The sequence below is a fragment of the Protopterus annectens genome, chromosome 12.part0 (genome assembly GCF_019279795.1).
Source record: "Protopterus annectens isolate FY-2018-M chromosome 12.part0, PAN1.0, whole genome shotgun sequence".
Classification (NCBI taxonomy): Eukaryota; Metazoa; Chordata; order Ceratodontiformes; family Protopteridae; genus Protopterus; species Protopterus annectens.
The window spans coordinates 636,331,319-636,344,561 of NC_056746.1; the positions used below are offsets into that span (position 1 = coordinate 636,331,319).

The 13,243-nt window shown below is 37.6% G+C and overlaps 1 non-coding gene across 1 annotated transcript; it reads left to right on the forward strand.

Annotated features, from left to right (window-relative positions):
• Positions 1 to 12,428: 12,428 nt before the first annotated feature.
• On the forward strand, positions 12,429 to 12,501 carry TRNAF-GAA. The gene has a single exon. It is a non-coding gene; the product is annotated as a tRNA-Phe (tRNA).
• Positions 12,502 to 13,243: the final 742 nt, after the last annotated feature.

Sequence of the window (13,243 nt, forward strand, 5' to 3'; positions counted from 1 at the left end):
TGAAATTCATATATAAAAAGAAAAACATATTTAGGAGACATCTGAAAGGGAAATTCATCTGCCATATCCATGCAAACTTGAAAAATGTCATGAACTAGTTCCATACCCTAGAGGCTGTGGTTCTGGACTGAGAATATACATTTCTGTTTTATTTTTATATTTAATTACTTCCATTCATTTTATATAAAATAATTATGTAGCTCATAAATAAAAATGCATGTGCATTATTCCTCAGAAATACAATAATTAGAAGTTTAATTTTAATGATGCATCAAAAGCACATTGCAAGTAATTCATAAACTGGGAACATGCTTTACTAAGTAATTAATTGAATTAAAATTTCTCATTTTCTCTTTATTTTTTTTGCCATCACATGGAAAAAGAAAATTTAAAGCTTTAGCTCTGAGTTGCCAAACTTAGCTGTAGACATTTGGGCGGATTCAATAAAGCCCACACAGTAATTTTTCACCACGATGCACAAATGACCACAAATATTTTTAGACTGAGTAAACTCCGTGTAGCAGTGCACACTTATGCACAAGCATGGCAATTTCCGTGGCATGCAAATTACAGCATAAATAGCTGAACTGCATGCTAATGAAGAAAACCAACACAGTGGAGCAATTGAACAATCTGTAAAGCAACCATGTACACTTGGTACTCTGTTGCCCATGTATTTGAAAGTTTTTCAAATACAGCCACGGAAAGGAGTCTACTCAGAAACAAGATCAAGTAAAAGTCTGTAGCTTTGCCCAGAACTGACCATAACATGTAACCCTACACACATTATGACATTATTAGAGATGGTGGATGCTAGAAAATTAGATTAACAATAGCAACAATTCCTTGTTAAGTGCCATGACATAAATGCAGCTTTATTTCCCACCCCCAAATGAAAAATATACTTGTTACTAATGTAAACTTCATGAAACATACTAGTCATACTGTCATGTAAGTATATGCAGTATGTATCTGATGGAATACAGTCAAATTTTATCAAAACTTGCATTCCTCTGCAGATATATAGTGAAATAATACCGTCCCTTGAGTGTACAACATTGGGGTCCCCTTCAGTTTTCCTGCCTACATGGTTACTAACTGTGTAGATTCAGGGCTGTCACATGGTGAAAATGCAAATAAGTTCAAAACTCATTAGAATTCCTCAATCTCAAAAAAATTGTAACCATGTAGGAATGTTCAACTCCATGTAGACACTTCCACAGTGTTCATGATCAACGGATGGCAACAGTGAATGATGACATCAGGGGGTGTGTCAGGTTCCAATTACAGAAGTGTACATGTACAGTAAGTCTGTGAAGTATAAAAATGCATATAAGTAGTGCACAATTCACAAGTTATGTTTCATCCTCTTTATTGTTTGTTAAAATGTATAATTTCTGTCCACTTTAAGTTAAAATTTCTTTTTTAATTTTTGTCATTGTTGGTGTGATGTGGCACTTAGTTTAACCATGGAAAATGGAGGAATGAATGGCAGGTTTCCTGGTGCTTGTCACACAACTATTCTTGTGACAGAATGTGTATGTGTAAGGTTAGAGTATAGAAAGTCCTGGCTTCTAGTACAGAGTATGCAACTTTTCCTTCACTTTTTCAGCTGAACGTTTGTGCGATATCACAGGAATGGAGAAAAGTAATAAGAATACTTGTGTTTACTTTATTTGTGCTGGTGCATACAATGGTGTGTAGATGCTCATCGCTCACTAATGAACACCAATGGAGTTGATATATTCAGTAAAGCAGCAGATGTTTTTCATCGATGTTAATTACAGCATCAGCAGGTGATTTACAGTATGGTGGAGCTACTGAACAAGCTATAAAGTATCCATGTCGCCTCAATTCTGTTTTTTTCCTGATTACTTCAATACCATGGGAGTAGATACAAGGACATTTTAGCTCTGAAATAAAATTCTGTCAATTGCTGCATTTGCAGGGAAGTCCTAAACCTAGAATGTATTCTTTAATAACATTATGCCATATCCTTGCATTTTTTAACTTAATGCAGTAATCAAGTAACTAATGATGGATTTATTCAGAAAGTACCTTAACATGTGACTTCAGGCACTTATTTTACTTATACGTGTCCATCACCAAGTTTTTTTATATTTTAGTCTTCCTGTTTTTAATTGCACTTTTTGCATGATGTGCTGCATAGTGCAAACAGTAGAAGCGGGGAATAAATAAATTTCAGGTTTGGCTGTGTTTATCTGGTTTGCACCAACCGCGGCAGTCTAGCTATGATGCAGACAGCACAAAATACAAACTAGATACATTCAATGAGTGTCCTTGGCCATCATGAAAAAACGGTCAGGAGTACAGATGGTACTGGGTTCTAGTACAGAGGGTGCAACCTTTGTTTTACTGCTGTGACATTGCAGTTTATAACAATGAAGTGCAAAACAGACAACTTTATTCTCAACATTTTTGTGGCAACAAGTGTAAGTGTAGGACTGCCATACACATGGTCCTGGGTTTGAATACAGCATATTCCATACAATATTACTTTTATTAATGGAATAATCTATGTATTATCACATTTATGATCAAATGTATGACTGCATGTATAATGTGCACTATAGTCCTGTAAATGTATTCCCGCTATCTGGACTGGCATCATTTTAAATTTTAGCAAAAAACACATATACAACTGCCTATACATGCAATTGCTAGCCACTGTTGCATTCTGCTTGTTAGATGTTAGCAATGCAGCTCATGTTTATGCACTGCTTACCTACATGCAAACAAGTGTAACTCACATGCTTGTACACGTTAACCATCTCACAAATATGCTGCTCACTGCTCTATGGAACTTTATATAAGATGCTTTCTTACTGGTGTTTATTTTCCATTTCCTTTGCATGACATAAAAGTACAGGGGGAAACATTACAAATTGAGGGCACGCTCTAAGTAAAAAGTCTTTTGGCTTTTCCTGGTTTGGGGTCGCCACAGCGGAACTCCAGTCCGCTAATGATTGGCAGTGGATTATTACAGTGCCAGGCTGCCAGCCCGATGCCCAACCTCCAAAGAAGGTACACCCATTCACGCACGCACCTACCTGCATGTCTTTGAGGAGGGAGGACATGCAGACTCCACACAGAAGGCACTCCAGCCGAGAATCACACAACAGTCCTAAAATGACACATTATGATATTTCTTTAAATTAATCTGCTGTACTGACATCATTTTATTTGGCTTACCATCTGTATGAGGCATATGTTGCTGTATCCTTGATGGCTCTGAAATAAGTTAAGCAAGTGGTAATGGCAAAATCATCACATTTAACAGAAAGACCGGGGCTAATACATGTACTTCTCTATATCTGCATTAACTCTACGTACATTAAGAACATGGCTGACAACTCCAAATTAAGTTTATAATGTTAGCAATCTTCAACCCCCCCCCCAAAAAAAAAGACATGTGACACAGAAGTAACTTTTATTACAATTGTTTCACTATACAACAGTATTCAACTGGTCATGTAACAATGCCTACCTGGAAGCTCCTCTTAGGACTCAGAAGGAGTGGCACCAATGTCAAGGACATGCTGTGTTCCACTTTTCTGTGAGTTCTCATGTAAGAGAATATTCATCAGGAACTCTTCATAGGGGTAAGAGGTTGTGTAGCAGGCCCACCCCAGTTACCATTGGTGTTGGGCAATTGCAGTTGCTCATCTCTGTGCAGTGCTAATCATGTCAGTGGCCCTGTGGTGCACCTGTTCATATGTCTGTCTGTTATCAACAATGTGCTGCCATAATTGTAGCCTTTGTTACATATTGGGCAGATACCGTCCCAGCAGAAATGCCCCATGTTGATGGAGACCATCAATAACGATACTGTTTTCCACTTCACTGAATGGGGTCTCTGCCTCACTGACATTGTTTGTGACCTAAAAGACAACAGAATGATAATACACATAAGTATTACACAACTACAAAGTAACTGTTTCCAGATGAAACAGTAAAGGTAGGCAGTCTGTAGTACCTACTGGAAAAAATATAAAACAGTCTATAGATGTGAAATACTTACAACAGGCAGGATGCAAAACAAGGAGAGTAGTAAGAGCAACATATCCTTGTATGTGCCATATTAGTAACTCAACTGTGCTCACTCCCAAAAGAACAGTCCATTCTAGTTTGTGTCATAACAATAACTCTTCTTTGCTCCCCCCACTCACAAAAGAAGAGACAAATGAACCATTTTGCTAATAAAACATCTTTGAAATGCTAAACGTGCTTTTAAAGGATGTGGCCTTGACAAATTTGTGCATATTTATCACACGGCATTCTAATTTCATGTATAGCTAATTGTATGTACCTCTGGAATGGCTTGACAAACCTGGCCATGCCATCAGTACACTTTTAACTAATGCATACAGATAAAAGTGTAAAAGCCTTTGCTTCACATTATTCATTAATATATTCCATGCATATGCATTATGTATGTAACAAAATGGGAGCATACCTCCTGCAGTTCAATATTCATCTGTAAAGATATTTTTGGAAGAAATTCACTTTTGTGAAGTCCTGTAAACATGTAGCAAATGTTCTTACCATTAGTTTGGCTAGTTACATATTTGCCTTTTTATACTGGAGTAGATTATTAATGGATTGTATCTGTCTTAGCCTGTGTTTAGCAGAGATGCTAATTACACCATCAGTAGCTGAACTGTATGCTAATCAACCAATCTGGTGGAGCTATTCGACAAGTTATAAAGCAAGCACACTCTAGCTGTTTTTTTTGTGGATTTCAAAAATAATGGAGTACAGACACCAACATTCTGTGCAGACAGAATGTTTGGAGTTGCTGCTTAACTCCATTTGTGTGTGCTACAGGCTGCTGGCAATGCTGCTGCTGCTGGCAATAGGCCTAGGCCAAGATGGAGAAGAGTTTTTAGGTCACATTTAACTTATCACAACATACATGACATGGACATTGTGGTGTGCTATAGGGTAGACAGGGACACACTACAGGAATTTTATGACTTCTAACAGCCTCAACCCAGAGACAGAGCCTTTACCCCCCATGTCCCGGCTGTATACTGCTTGCATCACAGTCATCCCTGAACTAACACTGTGACAACTGCTGCATTTACACGGTAAGTCCTGAGCATGTACTGTATTGTATAACAATATTATGGCATGTCCTTGTATTTCATCACTTGGTATAGTAGCCAAGTAAAAGGTGGGAGATTTGTATAGAAATTAATGTAACATGTGACAGCAGAAAGTTATTTGACTCACACATGTCCATTAGCAAGTAGTAGGTCTCAGGTAATAAAGATTCACACATTCATCCCTCTCCAAAGTACCATACTGTTGTAATGGGAAATCACAACAGAGAGAAGTTATACAGTAATGAGACACATTGCAATTTCTGACTTCACTACCCTCACAAAATCAAACAGGCAGGATGCAAAACAAGGAGAGCAACAGTAGCTCAGCCTGGGTCCCCTCCCTTGAAAGAACAGTGTATCCTTGCATGTGCGATAACAGGAACTCACTTTTGCCCCCCCCAAAAAAAAAAAAACAAGCAGTCTGTGCTTGTTTGTGCCATCCAACCTGTCTTTCATTTTATGGCAACTGTACATCATAGTATTCCCAGTTGATATCCATTCCTCACACATTTTAAGGTAAATGATATAGACTGTCTTACACACTGCATGTCTCTGAGTACTGGTCAGATAACCAAGGAATGATCGAAAATGCAGAAAGGTAAGACAGAGCTATTTATTTGCAAGGAATAATTATAACAGGTTGTGCAATCACTAAGTGCACTACATCCAAATATATTAAATATAATAAATGTACAAATAACAGTTTATGCCTTGATATCAGTGTACATTCAATTGCACTTGGTTATGTGAGGAACTACTTAATTTCTTTGCTGTAAAGCTGCTTGTGTGGCAAAGATGGATAAGGCAGCCATGCTGTTTTCTAATGGTTCATTAGAATGAGAGTTGAGATCCAGACCTATATAGACATATCTCATGTGTACTAATAGTTTCTATTGTGTATGTCATAGATCAATTTTCCTTATTTCAATTCTTTCTCAATTTTATATATATATTTTTTTGTTTTGGGGCTACTGTTTGTGCAATGTGCTACTTAGTACAAACGTGTTGGGCTATGCTCATTTGGTTTGCACTTAGAGCAGCAGTGCATAAATTGGTTGAATGGCCCACCCAAGTAGCAGACAGGACCCAGAGAGCCACAAACATAAACCGGATGTATTCAATTAAGACTGTTGGCCATCACACAAACACATTGCCTGGCAGTGCACACTGTCAAGCACTGTATTTGTAAGATGGGAAGTAATGCTCAACAATTTCAAATGTTGCAAAACCAAAATGTGCACACTGTTAGTAAACACAATACCTGTAATTGGTGTGAAAACATCATTCTATATTGGTCTTGGTCTGTGGTAGGCATGGCAGGCATTTGTGGAGAGGTTTTGAGATTCCTTCCTCAAAGATGGGTTGTCCAGGAGTCCAAAGTGTTTGTTGGACTCCTACTGAATGAACATGGGCCCAGGCCTTTGCAGAGAGACTCTCATGGCTCAGATTATAAGTCAGAGGCATGTAATAGTCTTGCCTGGGCTTTGTAGGAATCACTACAGAGACATTTGGATGAGGAAGAAGGATACCATGGAATGCTAGATTGAGGAATGTAGGACTTGTGGCACTACACAGATGTGTAAGTATTACAGTGACAACTTGTAAGAGTTAAAAGCTGAATATAGTCAGGATTGGTATTTAAAATGGCATTCTGTTCAGTTTTGTTTTTTCCATAGCTGTCACAGACCACGAACTGAATGCACCAACCCATGCTGCTAGATTGGCATGAATGCGAGAAACATGTGGTATGTATGCATCTGGACAGTACTGTTATTTTAGCATTTGAAGTAAAGGCACCTTTATTGGTTTATTATACAGTTGTATCAAATTGAGCATTCATCTCTCAACTGTAACAGGAAAGTATGAATGCAATATTCTGTAGGCCAGAACAATAGTTCATATTAGAGAGTAGCCAGAGGTTGTGGGTTCAAAAATCACATTTCCCAAATATACCATACTGTTTGGTTTTCATCAATATTGCAATGCAATGTCAGATCTCTAAAGCAGTGGCACCAATGGCCTGCTGTAAACTGCAGGCAGTATAATTGAAACACAGATATGTGCAATATATGCACATATCGAGGATTGCTTGCTGTAGTCTGTAGTATAGCGTGCATCTGTTATGAGCTGGGTAGTCTTAACAGTAAAAAAGTTATTTGTTAGGAGTTGGTAGCCTTAAAAGTAAAGGTAACAGAATAGAGTAAAATAATTGTACCAATGCATTGTGTATCACTTATGAAGTTGCTAATGTTCTCCCTTGTTTTTCTGTCACCCCCAACCTTTATCTTCTCTTCTCTTTTTTTTAATTCTATATATTTTTCCCACAGCACAGCAGGGTGGGTCCACCCCACAAGATCCACCTCCCCCCACTTCACTGGCTATGACACCAAGGCCCAGCACATCTGGGACACAACATGGTAGCATCCTCTCTGCTGCCACTGTACTACCTGGCCACTCAGGTAGTTCTGCCATGCAGGATAGGCCAGTGGTTCCCTCTGGGAGCAGTGGCAGAGGTGGTGACTTTATCATGAACTGCCACATTGGTGCATAAGATTGTGTGCCACACAGTTGGTGCATGGTACACCAGATGGAGACACTGCTCTCCATCATTGTACTGAACAACATGAGAAAACACAGATGTGAGACACTGCAGCCATCTGCACAGTGAGGTGACAGTGATGACAGTCCAGTGGGTGATGAATTGATTCTCAATGTCACCCAGCTTGACTTCCATGGATTCACGATGTCCCCACCCTCAACCCAGTCATGCTGTTCACCCGTGTCTTGTGTCCTTCCCCATCCCTGTATCTTGTCTTGTACATCCTGCCTGTCTGTGATTACTTCCTCACCTACCCAATCTACCTGATATAGACATACTTACTTACCTTCCCCAACATTCCTCTCTATCTCTATCTCAAAATAAAGGGCACCTGTCCCCATAAAATGTTGTCCCATACATAGCTCTCCATTTTTGCACATGTATTGTCTTGACACACTTGATTTAGTCCAGTTGGCTATACAACATGATTGTGTTGTGATCACCACTCTCTCTTTGGGCTGACAATGCAAATTCAGTTAATATTCTGCACATCCAAACAATTTTTACTGTTGAAGAAATGGATAGTTATGGTTCTTTCCTATATCCCTCCTGCACATTCCTACCCTACTTTCACTTTGTTCTTCTTCCTGCTTGCTCCCCATTTCACTATTTTCCTATATTTTCCATTTCTTTTCTTTACAGCATAATTGCACAATGGGGCATATTGTGCACTAACACATGGCTAGGGCAAAAAGCAATTATAAGTGTTATATACATCTATTTTGGAAACCAGTACCATCTAGCTATATTTTAGAGACTCCATGCCAACTATCACACTTTAGAATTTGTATTTACACGTAAAAGTATTTGAAACTGTTACATATACCTGCATTCAAACCAAGTGCCATTTGATCCCAAAATTGAATGGATCAATGTATTAACAGATGGTGCTACAGACTCAGTTGCATAGCAGGTATATTTTAAAGACTGAAAAGCAAATGGCAGAATTAACTGCTGTTGCATACATCTACTACTTAACTGACTCTCTGGTTTCTGGTATTAATTCACTTAATGCAGTAGCACATTCCTTTTTGGGGTCAGATGGCACCAGTTCCAAGTACAGATGTAGCTAATACATTGAACTGCCTTTGTATTAGCATTGCTTAATGATGTTGGGTGATGCTCACCTTTGCTCTCCATCATGCACTAATGCTTTATAAAGCTAAATGAGCATCAAGCAATGATGCTTCATACAAAATTAATGGAGAAGATACAAGATTGGTGATATGGGATGCAAGCACAGGGGAGTACAAAGGGAAATCCTTGCTAAACTGTGACAGTTACTATTGATTGTATAAAATACATCTGCTACCTAACTGACTCTGTGGCAGCATGTGCTAATGCATTGTTGTTGGTGGCAGAAGTGCTTGGTTTGAATACGTGTGTAATTAGTAATTTTGTAAATGTGTATAATACCTTAAATATATTTACTTATATTGCTGCCTTTTACCATTGTTTCGCATTGGTGTGTGATGTTCACCCTCGTGCAATAATTCTTTAAAGAAAAGAAATGGGAAAGACAAGAAAGTGTGAAATGAGGAGCAACAAAAATACATAAATAGTATTAGTAGGTGAAGGCCAGTATATTCAACAAGTGTACATAAATGTAAAAACAAATATCTGACCACCACAGCTGAACATATCAAACTTATCGAAAACTTTTAATAAACACATATAAAAACAAATAAAATATTGGTAAGCACTTTTACTGCAATAGGAGATTCATCAGACCATCTAAAACATGGAAAGCAATCCAGTCATAAAATCTTGAAAAAACAATCACAATGAACAATTGCAGCACATGATTAGTGAAACACTCCCTGCTGAATGATGTATACAAATCCATTAATAAACTGTAAAATAAGGAAATGGGTATCAACCAATCAATTCAATGAACAAAGCCACATGCCTACAGCACCAGCTTTAAAGAAGTATACCCATTCAACTCTGGAGTCCTATCCACTTGTAAAATCACAGTCTATTTCAATTCATTACACTCTGTCCTATTATGGACATCACCACCCCATATATTTTCATTCACAATCTCTAACACAGTGAATCTAAATTTGTGGTTAGAGTCACACTCAATGACATGTTTTGCCAAGGATTTAGTCATCTTATTATTTCTAATGTTACCCATGTGTTCTAATATCCTTTCAATGAAGGTTCAGTTGGTTTAACCTACATAATAAGACTCACATATCATACATTATGCAAACTAAATCACATTTTTAGCTTACAGTTTGCATAAAGATGAAGATCAATCCTGCAGTTAGACACTGGATGCACAATATAAGTAGCTGACCATATAAACTTACACACACTACACTACCAGTATGGAAAAGTGTCTATGCAATCAGAACATCTGTTATGACTGCTCTTGGTCAATTTATAATAAAGTTCATGTTTCAGAGATTTATTTTTTTCTGAATGAAGACTTAGGTGAAGGACCTGACAGTTCACTAAAACCTTTTTCCACCATAAAAATAGTCCAGTTTCTTTTAATTATCTCACAGACTGCACTTATGTCACTCGAATAGGTCAATACCATACAAGGACTATTCTCTCATCTGGATATGACTGAATCAGCAGTGTCCTGTGTATTTTCAGAAAAAAAAGGGTTTTACAACCATACTTCTAAGGGAACGTGCTATATCAGCAGTGCTGTGGACATTGGTATGTGTATAGCATCAAGAAATAAATTATTGGTTACCAACTTTAATGCATTTTCTGCAAGCTCATCCTTATTATGTAGACACATTGTCCTAAGCAGTTGACCTTTAACAATGTTCTTTTTGATGTGTTTAGGGTGCATACTAGTTTTATGTAGAATGTTATTACACTTGCAAGTTTTCTTATAAATCTTCTTATCCACTTCACCTAGTCTATTCCTTCTCACAGAAACATATAAAATGTCAATGCAGGTGCCCGACCATTTATGGCTGAGTTTCAGAAATGTAGTAGTGTGATGTAAATAAACTATAAAATAATCCAAATCACTTACAGTACTTTCCATATTAAAATATACATCGTCAACAAAATGTTTATAATAATTCAAAAAACCTATAACAGGATTGTTATTGTGCACATACTCACATTCCCACTGTGCTAACACATTAGCATACAAGTCCGCACAAACCATCCCCATTGCAATGTCAGTGCATTGCAGATAGTACACATCCTCAAAAACATTATTTTCCAAAATGATTCCAGGCAACATACAGACTAAAGTAACCTTACTATTGGACAAATTACTCTGTCTTGTAAGAAAAAGTCTAACATTTTCTACACCTGTATCATTAGGTATAACTAGAAAGAGCAAATTAATGTCAAAAGTTGCAAAAAGCAATCATATCTGTCTAATAGGTCCTTGTACCAGACAAACAGATCATGTAAAAAATTGTTAGCGTTCTTGAGGATGCTGGGGTCATTATCCAAAACGGGTTGTAAGGTTTTTTTCAACATATATAGAAAGTGGTTCTGTCATCCAGCTGTGGCTGGACACTATGGGATGTATCAGTGGATCTGCCATGTCCTTATGCACCTTTGGTAATCCATACAAAATCAGTATCAATGGAGACTCAATGGAAAAATAATCATACAACTCCTTTGTCCTGTTATGTACATATCATAAACAAAAAGAAATCAACTTTCTTTATAAGCCCATCAACCTGGTATTTATGCAAACACATATAGGTGGTATCATTACTCAGCATCTCCACCATTTTGTTAAAATAATGCTGTCTGTTCATAAGAATACCACCTTTATCTGCTGGGCAAATCTTTAAATAAGAAGTTTCCCTTAATACTCTGAGTGCTTCAAGTTCACCAGGAGTCAAATTATAAAAATATACATTGTATTTTACTATATAAACAGTGTAAACTGAAGATGGTAATCACAAAACAAACACCAAAACACCACCAGTTCAGCACTTTAAGAGAGACTAGCAAATGTATAAATTGTGGTATAAATAAAATACACTTTTCACCGATGTTAGTGTAAAATACTTTTATTTTCTACTTTCATCCAAACAAGGACTTCATCAAAATAACTCAACTCTAAAACACAATCTATTTAAAAGAAAACCCACCCAATAACAATCACTAGCCAATTAAACACATAACTAACAAATCACATTGTTTAAAAACACATACTAAATACAAATCTATATCAAACACTTTTACCTAACTTTAATCTTCTTCCCTTGAAAAGCACTTAATGTTAACTTGTTCATTAAGGCCAGGTGCCTTGCCTGCCCTGAGTTTAATTTGCTACAGTGTTTCTTTTTGTTCCACTTTGTCCTGAAGTCACCCCCTTTTAAGTCCAAGGGAACTGCCTCTACCACAATAAAGAGAAACTTCTTAAACTTAATACAAAATTGGCAGTGTTTAAATAAGACATTATTTTCATCCTAGGTTTAATGGCATATAAATGTTCTCTAATTCTCTCTTCCAAGCTCCTAGTTTTCATGCCTATATAATAGGCATTGCAGCTGGAGCATACACTGACATAGACAACCCCTGTGGGACTTACAGGTGAAGACCCCAGGAGTAGGGATAGTGGAAGTAAGATGATCTAATGCAAGATAAGGACATTTCAAAATATATCTGCAAGCATTGCAAGCGCCAGACTTATACATCACCTTAATTTAGTTCCACTGTAAGAATATAAGGCCATTTTACTAGTATCATTTTCTAATGCCGAAATAGCTCAGTTGGGAGAGTGTTAGACTGAAGATCTAAAGGTCCCTGGTTCAATCCCGGGTTTCGGCAAAATTTTGGGGGAAGGGGGGATTTGTATAATGGCCAAGTTGTTTACTTCACAGAAACAAGGTACCCAGTTTGATTCTCACCTCTGGGAAGCACAGGTAGGCTTAAAAGCACCCCGCAATTCATTAGCCTAGTATGAATCTAGGAAACCCCTGGTGAATGGCATGAATCCTGCATGTATGTCTGTCTCATTTGGGTTGGGAGGGTGGCCTAATGGTTAAGGTGTTTGCCTTGCAAACACAAGGTGCAGGGTTTGAGTCTCACAAGGGATAATTGGCTAAGCTTAAAATGGCTCGCAAGGGCAGTTAACTTAGCAAGAATCTATGAATCTAATAACATCTTTAAATTGTAGTTGTTTCTATAAAATAACTTAGGACCAGGGCCAATACAAGAAATCAGTTCAGAATGGCCCTCTAAGACCTTCCAGTTATCTAAAATAACAGACCTAATGCTCTCACTATCCATGGTCATATCAAAGCTACATATAATGCCACCTGTATCAATGTTGTGCTTGTTCCTATCCAAGGGCTTCAGAAGAATAGGAGGGTATAGATTGTCCCTTTTAGACTTAACATCACCAGCCTTAGATTTCAAAAACTATAATCAAAGCCTCTATCTACAACCAAGGAAATAATGGTCTCTATTTCTTTATCAAATTCATCAACATCAGTACTTAACCTAGAGGCCCTGAGGAATTGTCCCCTGGGGATATTATTAACCATAAAATGTGGGTGATTGCTCTGGA